Source organism: Eutrema salsugineum, unplaced genomic scaffold (genome assembly GCF_000478725.1).
Source record: "Eutrema salsugineum unplaced genomic scaffold, Eutsalg1_0 scaffold_8, whole genome shotgun sequence".
Taxonomy (NCBI): domain Eukaryota; kingdom Viridiplantae; phylum Streptophyta; class Magnoliopsida; order Brassicales; family Brassicaceae; genus Eutrema; species Eutrema salsugineum.
In genome coordinates, this window is record NW_006256414.1 from 9,810,262 (window position 1) to 9,818,965 (window position 8,704).

General features: G+C 40.8%; 1 non-coding gene across 1 annotated transcript; it reads left to right on the forward strand.

The window, feature by feature from the left end:
* The first annotated feature begins 3,105 nt into the window (after window positions 1–3,105).
* On the forward strand, window positions 3,106–3,212 carry LOC112082248. The gene has a single exon (XR_002896900.1). It is a non-coding gene; the product is annotated as a small nucleolar RNA R71 (small nucleolar RNA).
* Window positions 3,213–8,704: the final 5,492 nt, after the last annotated feature.

Here is an 8,704-nt window from a genome sequence, read left to right on the forward strand (position 1 = left end):
TCAAAGATGAAATCCACTTCTTTACACAACAGCCTTGTCAAGGGCCTGGCAATTCTTGAGAAGTCTTTGATGAATTTTCTATAAAACCCTGCATGCCCAAGGAAACTTCTTATCCCTTTGACTGAAGTGGGAGTTTGCAGGTTCACCATCACTTCTACTTTTGCTCTGTCAACCTCTATACCCTTCTCAGATATCTTGTGCCCAAGAACTATTCCTTCCTGCACCATGAAGTGGCATTTCTCCCAGTTCAACACCAAGTTATGCTGCTCACATCTCTCCAAGACCTGTGACAAATTAGAGAGACAATCCGAGAAGGAGGAGCCATAGACACTAAAATCATCCATGAACACCTCTACCTTCTCTTCAATGATGTCAGAGAAGATATGCATCATGCAACGTTGAAATGTGGCAGGGGCATTACAGAGACCAAAAGGCATTCGCCTGTATGCAAAGGTGCCATAAGGGCATGTGAATGTTGTTTTCTCTTGATCTCGAGGATCTATGGGAATTTGGAAGAACCCCGAGTACCCATCGAGAAAACAAAAGAAGAGGTGGTTTGCAAGCCTCTCTAACATCTGATCAATGAAAGGCAAAGGAAAATGATCATTCCTAGAGGCTGCATTGAGCTTTCTATAGTCTATACACATTCTGTGTCCTGTGACAGTCCTAGTAGCTATCAGCTCATCCTTCTCGTTTTTAACCACTGTGATCCCATCCTTCTTGGGCACAACATGAACAGGAGACACCCATCTTGACTCAGAGATTGGGTAAATTATCCCTGCCTCAAGAAGTTTTAGTATCTCCTTCTTAACCAATTCCTTAAGGTTGGGGTTAAGTCGTCGTTGATGCTCAATAGAGGACATAGATTGGTCCTCTAGGTGAATCTTGTGGGTGCAAATGTCAGGAGAGATCCCTCTAATATCAGCCAAAGAATATCCTATGGCTCTCCTGAACTTTCTTATCTCACTAAGCAATGCACTCTCTTGATGCTCAAATAAGCTATCATTGATGATTACTGGATATGTGGAGTTTAAGCCCACGAAAGCATACCTGAGCCCTGTTGGTAGAGGCTTGAGCTCAACAGGGGGTGCATCAGCCTCATTCCAATCCTGGTCCAAGCTGCTTTGGCTGGTGTCTGATCCTTTGATAGCAAAAACTTCAGAGCCACTTTGTCCCAGTTCCAAAAACCTTGTCTCAGGACCCAGCTCTCTAGCATTGTCCAAATACAACTTGTACCCTTCACTTGCTTCAGCTAAGTGCCCATTGTCTCCTTGTTCTTGAGTTACAGCAGCTTGAAGAGGATCCTCAGTGTTCAGCTCCTCTAGCAACTCATCAGCCAACTGATCCATTGTCTCCACATAGAAACATTGACCTTCAATGGTGGGTTTCTTCATCATCTCATTCACATCAAACTTGAGCTTTTCAGACCCAAGTTGAAGCCTATTATCCCACCTCTCACATCAATTATGGCTCATGCAGTTGCTAAGAATGGCCTGCCCAAGATAAGAGGATCTACTGGTTTTTCATCTATTTCCAGCACAACAAAATCAGTTGGAACCTCAAAACCACCTATCTTGACAGGTAGATCTTCCAACATACCAACAGGCAATCTAACTGATCGTTTGCAAGGATAATAGAAATCCTTGCAGGCTTGAAGACTCTAAAGCCCAGCTTCTTTGCTATGGAGAATGGCATCAAGCTGACTGATGCTCCTATATCACAAAGACATCCAGAGAATAGAAGAGGTCCAATGGCACAAGGGAGTGTGAAACTCCCTGGATCAGTTAACTTCCTTGGAATGGACTTCTTCTGAATGGTAGCACTGCATTCATGACTTAGTACCACCATGCCTTGGAGCTCTTTTGTCTTGTTCAGAATGGCATCCTTCAAGAACTTCCCCATCTTTGGCATCATTAAGAATGCTTCAATGAGAGGCATAGTGAGTGGTGTCTCATTGAGTGCCTTCTCAAATACAGCTCTTGCCTTGTCCACTAGTTGCTTCTTAAATCTCCCTGGAAACGAGAGCTTGGGTTGGTATGGAGGTGGTGGCACATATTTCTTCTCTGGTTCTGGTTCTTTTGCTACCTCTTTACTCTTTACTGTCCTTGGTTTCTCCGCAACTTGATCATCTTTTAAGGCTGCCTCCCCCTCAGTTTGATCATTGTCCTCAATGATCACATTGTTGTTCTCAATACCAGGTAACTCCTTTCCACTCCTCAGTGTAATGGCCTTAGCATATTCCTTGGGGTTGGGTTCAGGTTTTCCAAGTAGGTGACCTTGGTTCCTTGAGCTTGATGCCTGGTTCTGCTTCAGTTCCTTGATTTCCTGCTGCATAGCTGCATTCTGGCTTGCAAAGATCTGTTGACCCTGAAGTAGTTGTTGCAGAATACCAACCATATCTGACCCCATCTGTGGCTGCTGTTGAACCGTTGGTGGCTGAAACTATTGTTGAATCGGTGCCTGCTGTTGGAGCTGTGGCGGACCAAACCCTGGTGGTGCCTTTTGCTGCTGTGTACTGAAACTAGGACCTTGAAAAGGTTGCTGTTGCTGACCAAAACCTTGATTCTGAGCAAACTGATTTTTTGGTTGAAAAGATCCTTGAAAGTTGTTCTTGGGAACAAAGTTCTGTGGAGCTTGAGAATTGGGATACACTTGGTCTTGTGGGTTAGCTACATTGGTGTTCCTGTAAGAAAGGTTTGGATTGGCATTACCATACTGATATCTCTGAACCTCTGATTCCCAATGTAGTTTAGCTCCTCCTGGGTAAGACATTCTTCACTTATGTTCTCAAAGATTTGAGAAGGTTCCTCATACTCTCCAACAAAATGCATTGGCTTCTGAGTGGTGAATTTCAGCTTGTCCAATTCACTTCTCAACTCCTTAACTTCCCTAGTGAGCCTCTGTTCTGAGCTTGAACCTTCAGACCTATTTGATCTGTCATAGTCTTCACCCTAAGTATCATTGCTCAGTGCTAAGTTCTCAACTAGCTCTAAAGCAGCATGTATCTCTTTACCCAGAAAGTTCCCATTGGAAGCAGTATCTAGCTGGTTTCTAATCTTGGGAAGAGCTCCTCTATAAAGTGTGCTGAGAAGAGAAGCCTCACTAAACCCATGGTGTGGGCATTGGTTTGTGTAGCTCCTGAATCTCTCATATGCTTCACCAAAACTCTTATTGCTGTGCTGAGTGAAGCTAGAGATTTGGTTCCTCAGTTTTGCAGTTCTTGAGGTGGAGAAGAACTTAGATAGGAAAGCTTGCTTGCATTGCTCCCAGGTTTGAATGGAGCCTCTTGGAAGATTCTTTTCCCATTGGTGAGCTTTGTCACCAAGACTGAATGGGAATAGTCTTAGCTTGAAGTTGTCTTCTGAAACACCATTAATCTTAGTCAGGTCACACACCTTATCAAATTGATCCAAGTGTTCCAAGGGATCTTCCATTGCTAATCCATGGAACTTGAGTTCTGGACCATATTCAACAATGATGCTTTCACTTCAAAGTTGTTGTTTTGCACAGGTGGTGCCTGAATTCCAGCTCCATACTGATGAGCATTGGCCCTGTCATTCTCTCCAACATAGACTTGTGGTTGCTCATATCTTCTTTGTTGGTGTTGGAAGGGCTGGGGTTGGTGGTGCACCTGTTGTCTTTGCTGTACATTGGCCTGATGCCTCTGTTGATGAGCTTGAGCTTGTCCCTGGTGGACATAAGCTTGTTGATGGTGCGCCTGTTCCTGATGAACATTACCCTGATTCAATCCTTGACCAACTCCATTACCAGCTCCATTACCCTGAGCCTGTTTCTCCTGAACTGGATGTTCTATATCCACCACATGGTCTCTTTGTTCTGCCATCTCAGCCTGATCAATCTGTCTTCCACGTCTGTCCTTTCTCCTCCTTGGTACCAAAAGATTGATGTTGTCGTTGAGGGGGAAAGGTGGACCACAGCTTCTTGATCTAGACCTGGTGTTCATACACCTGAAATCACAAACAGAACTTGAAAGTAATCAGTAAAAACAAGAAAGTAAGCACTTGATCTCAAGAACAGATCAAAGCTTAATGCTAAACAACCACAATTTGGCAACGGCGCCAATTGATAACTAAGAGTTTTCAAGTCTCTTTGTAGAGGTTATCAATCCCCTGTCTTGTAGTACAAGGGGTTTATCAATCCAAGAATGTGGTGATAGACACTAACCTATGTAATCAGGTTCTTAATTCAAGCAAACAAGAGTGGCTTGGTTAACTAGAGACAACTACAAACTTAAACAGGATTAAAGACTAATGAAATGATTAAACAAGAACTAAACAATGACAAATGGTGAGAATGTATGAATGATGATGAGAAAGGTCTTAGACATGATAGTGGATTAGGGTGCCTTCAGTGATAAACTAATAAGCTAATGAATCATGTGATCAAGCAACCCATTCAACATAAACATCTTTAATTAAGTTAATCCTCTCATGAAAGTATTAACTCCTATGCTAAAACAGTTTCTAACCCAATCATCATCAGTGAAACATGAGTTAACAAGCATTAAGAATCAGTTTAATCTGTCATTTAAGCATATAGACAATCATTCCCATGATGAATAACACTTAAACCTCTAACAACCTTGGTTCAGGCATTTCATCAAACACTTTTGGTGCTTGAAATGCCCAGAATCTAGACCAAATATGATTTGTATGGATCTAGCATAGAGAACAAGTTGTAGTGCATGATCTAACCCCTAAGCTCACTAATCTACCACTTAAGCACCCTAATCTACATATCTAAGACCTTAATATGGAGATTACTCACTAATCATGATCAACACACTAGATCCTTTGCAAGATGTGTTGTTAATCATGATTAGAAGTGTATAGATGAAGAGATAGATGATAGATTCAGAAGAAAACAGCTTTAAACACAAAGATCTCTTAAACTTTCTTGATTAAACACTCAATAATCGATGTTTCTCATCTTCGTGGAGTCTTTTCCCAAAAGAGGCAAGAGACAAAAGGAATAAAGCTTAGTTCTCTAGGAAAAAACCCTAAAAAGTATTTATATCTCTCTAAAAACAAACCGGGTCAGCCCGGAACAAACCGGGTCCTGACCCGGCTTTAATGGATAAAGTGGAAATCTTGCGGGTTGGTCCAGTGTCTCCCAGGTAGCATGCCCAAGTAGGAGTGTTTTGCGAGTCTTGCTGCGGCTTAATCTTCTTCTTCTTCAACTCGGAGGACCAAGGCGGTTTCTGGGGAATGTACAAACCATGCGGGTTGGTCTCCATTACACACAGGTCGCAGGCTCACACTACACGAAAACAGTTACTCACCGACTACATTTTGCGACTCATTATGCAGTCGTTAAAAGTACCGACTAAACAACGACTACTTGACGACTACCCTGCGACTAAACGACTTTAGTCGCCAATTAGTCGTCCATTAGCGACCACAAACTGTCGTCGTATAATAGTCGCTAATCGGCGACTAATGTACGACTACGCTGTTGTCGGTAAACTGTTGTCGTAAAATAGTCGTAATTTGGCGACTAAAAAGCGACTGTTGCGGCGAATCGCAAAAAATTAAACACGTGGTTAACGTTTTGTGGTTGGTGTATCTACTTTTAACAACTACGTGTTGTAGTCGTAAAATGGACGCAATACAGTCGCAAATTAGCCGGTAAATTATCTATATATACAGCTTACCGATTCTCGGCTGAATCACAATTGTGTCTTGGCTGAATCATAATTATCTTTTGGCTGAATCACAATTACGAGTTTTTTTTTATAAAATGTCAAGAAATTCTAATTATAGAGAATGGATGTATAAGAAGATTGATGAAAAGACAGGGAATTTCTCGGCTGAATTTGTAGAAGGAATGGAGCAATTCATGAATTTTGCAAACAATCAGCCTCTCACACAAAACAATGGTGGCAAGTTTTACTGCCCTTGTAGTGTTTGCAAAAATTGCAAATTTTTACCGGGAAGAAAAATTTGGAATCATTTGTATAGTAAAGGGTTCATGCCGGATTATTATATTTGGTATAAGCATGGAGAAGAAATTACTGATCTGGATTATGGAACTAGTTATGTTGATACAACTCATATAAGTGGGAGTGAAGAAGATCAAATGGGTCATATTGCTGAAAATAGTTATATGCATATGGTGAATGATGCATTTCATGATAACTATCATCAAGGTGATAACTATCATCAAAGTGATAACTATCAGAATGTACAAGAACCTGTACATAACCATTCCCAAAAGTTTTACAACCTCTTAGATGCTGGAAAAAAACCTTTATATGATGGTTGTCGGGAAGGCCACTCACAGTTATCCTTAGCTGCTCGGTTCATGCAAAATAAGGTGGATTATAATATGAGTGAAAAGTGTGTGGATTCGTGGGCTTCTTTGTTTACTGAGTATCTACCTGACGGGAATCATGCAACCAGTTCCAATTACGAGACAGAGAAACTGATGGGAAATTTAGGCCTCCCATTTCATAAAATTGATGTTTGTATTAACAATTGTATGATCTTCTGGAAAGAAGATGAAATGTGGGAGGAATGTAAATTTTGTCAAGCACCAAGGTATAAGCCGAACGAAGGTCGACGACGATCACGAACTAGAATACCATATAGTCGTATGTGGTATCTACCTATTGCTGACAGATTGAAGAGAATGTATCAGAACAAGAAGACGGCAGCGGCAATGAGATGGCATGCGGAGCACCAAGCAAAGGAAGGAGAAATGTGTCATCCCTCTGATGCTGCGGAGTGGAGATATTTTCAAGATTTACATCCCCAGTTTGCCGAAGAACCTCGTAACGTTTATCTTGGATTATGTACAGATGGGTTCAATCCTTTTGGCATGTCTCACAATCATTCCTTATGGCCTGTGATCTTGACTCCTTACAATTTACCCCCAGGTATGTGCATGAAGACAGAGTACTTATTCCTTACAATATTGAATTCTGGGCCAAATCATCCGTGAGCTAGTCTTGATATCTTCCTCCGTCCACTTATTGAGGAGTTAAAAGAATTATGGTCAGTTGGAGTAGATGCATATGATGTATCCTTGAATCAAAATTTCAAATTAAGAGCTGTGTTGATGTGGACGATAAGCGACTTTCCGGCATATGGTATGTTATCTGGATGGACGACCCACGGTAAATTGTCTTGTCCAATTTGCATGGAAGACACAAAGGATTTTTATCTGCCAAATGGAAGGAAGACGTGTTGGTTTGATTGTCATAGAAGGTTTCTTCCTCAGGGTCATCCATTAAGGAAGAATAGAAAAGACTTTTTGAAGGGTAGACACGCTATCAATGAGTATCCACCAGAGTCTTTGAACGGTGAGCAAGTTTATACCGAGCGGATTAAATCTGTCAAGCCCCCAAAAACATCGGAGTGCGGTGGAAACGGTCATGAAAAAAAGAAGGCTGGATACGGGAAGTGGCATAACTGGCACAAAGAAGGCATATTTTGGGAGTTGCCGTACTGGACGGACCTCAATCTCCGACATAATCTTGATGTGATGCATATAGAGAAGAATTTTTACGACAACATCATCAATACTCTTATGAGTGTGGCGGGTAGATCAAAAGACACAATCAAGTCAAGATTGGATATAGAACGATTCTGTGATCGAGCTCACTTACACGTTGATGCGAATGGTGAAGCACCTTTTCCTGTATACACATTGGAAGAAGCTGACAGGAAAAAATTATTGGAATGCGTGAAAATGGTACAATTCCCAGACGGTTATGCGGCAGACTTAGCAAGTTGTGCTGATATAGAGAAAGGAAAGTTTTCAGGCATGAAGAGTCATGACTGCCATGTTTTTATGGAGCGGCTACTTCCATTTATCTTTGCAGAACTTCTTGATCGCAATGTCCATCTTGCATTATCAGGTACTTTGTTATAAATCAAATCAGTTTAATTTACAATTGAGTATAATTACTATATTATATTAACCACTAGAGTTTGAATATTTTAGGGGTTGGAGCATTCTTCCGTGACTTATGTTCTAGAACTTTGCAAAAAGACCGCGTCAAAATTCTGAAACAAAACATTGTTTTAATCTTGTGCAATTTGGAAAAGATCTTCCCACCCTCGTTTTTTGACGTGATGGAGCACCTCCCTATACATCTCCCCTATGAAGCTGAATTAGGAGGCCCTGTGCAGTATAGATGGATGTATCTTTTTGAAAGGTTTTTCAAAAAGTTGAAGGCAAAAGCAAAGAACAAAAGATATGCGTCAGGATCGATTGTTGAATCGTATATCAGTGACGAGATAGCTTATTTCACAGAGCATTACTTTGCTTCAAATATACAAACGAAATCAAAGTAAATTTAAGAATATATTTCAAATATACAAATGTGTTTACTTTGGCTAAATTAAATCAGTTTTCATTAATTTAATTTGGTCAGGTTAACAAGATTCGATGAAGGTGAAGCCCCCGTATTTGATGTCCCTGGAGTTCCTGAAATATTTACTCACATAGGTCATCCAAGTGGTCAAATGCATGAAATATGGCTTTCAGAGAAAGACCATCGGGTCGCACATGCATATGTTTTGCGAAATTGTGAATACTTTCAGCCTTTTGAGAGGTATACATAATTTAGTATTTTTCAGTCGATGTATTAATATAATCTACTACTAGTTTTGTACTGATTATATGTTCATCACGATGAAGTATGTTTGAAGATTATATCTCTACAAAATATCCAGCA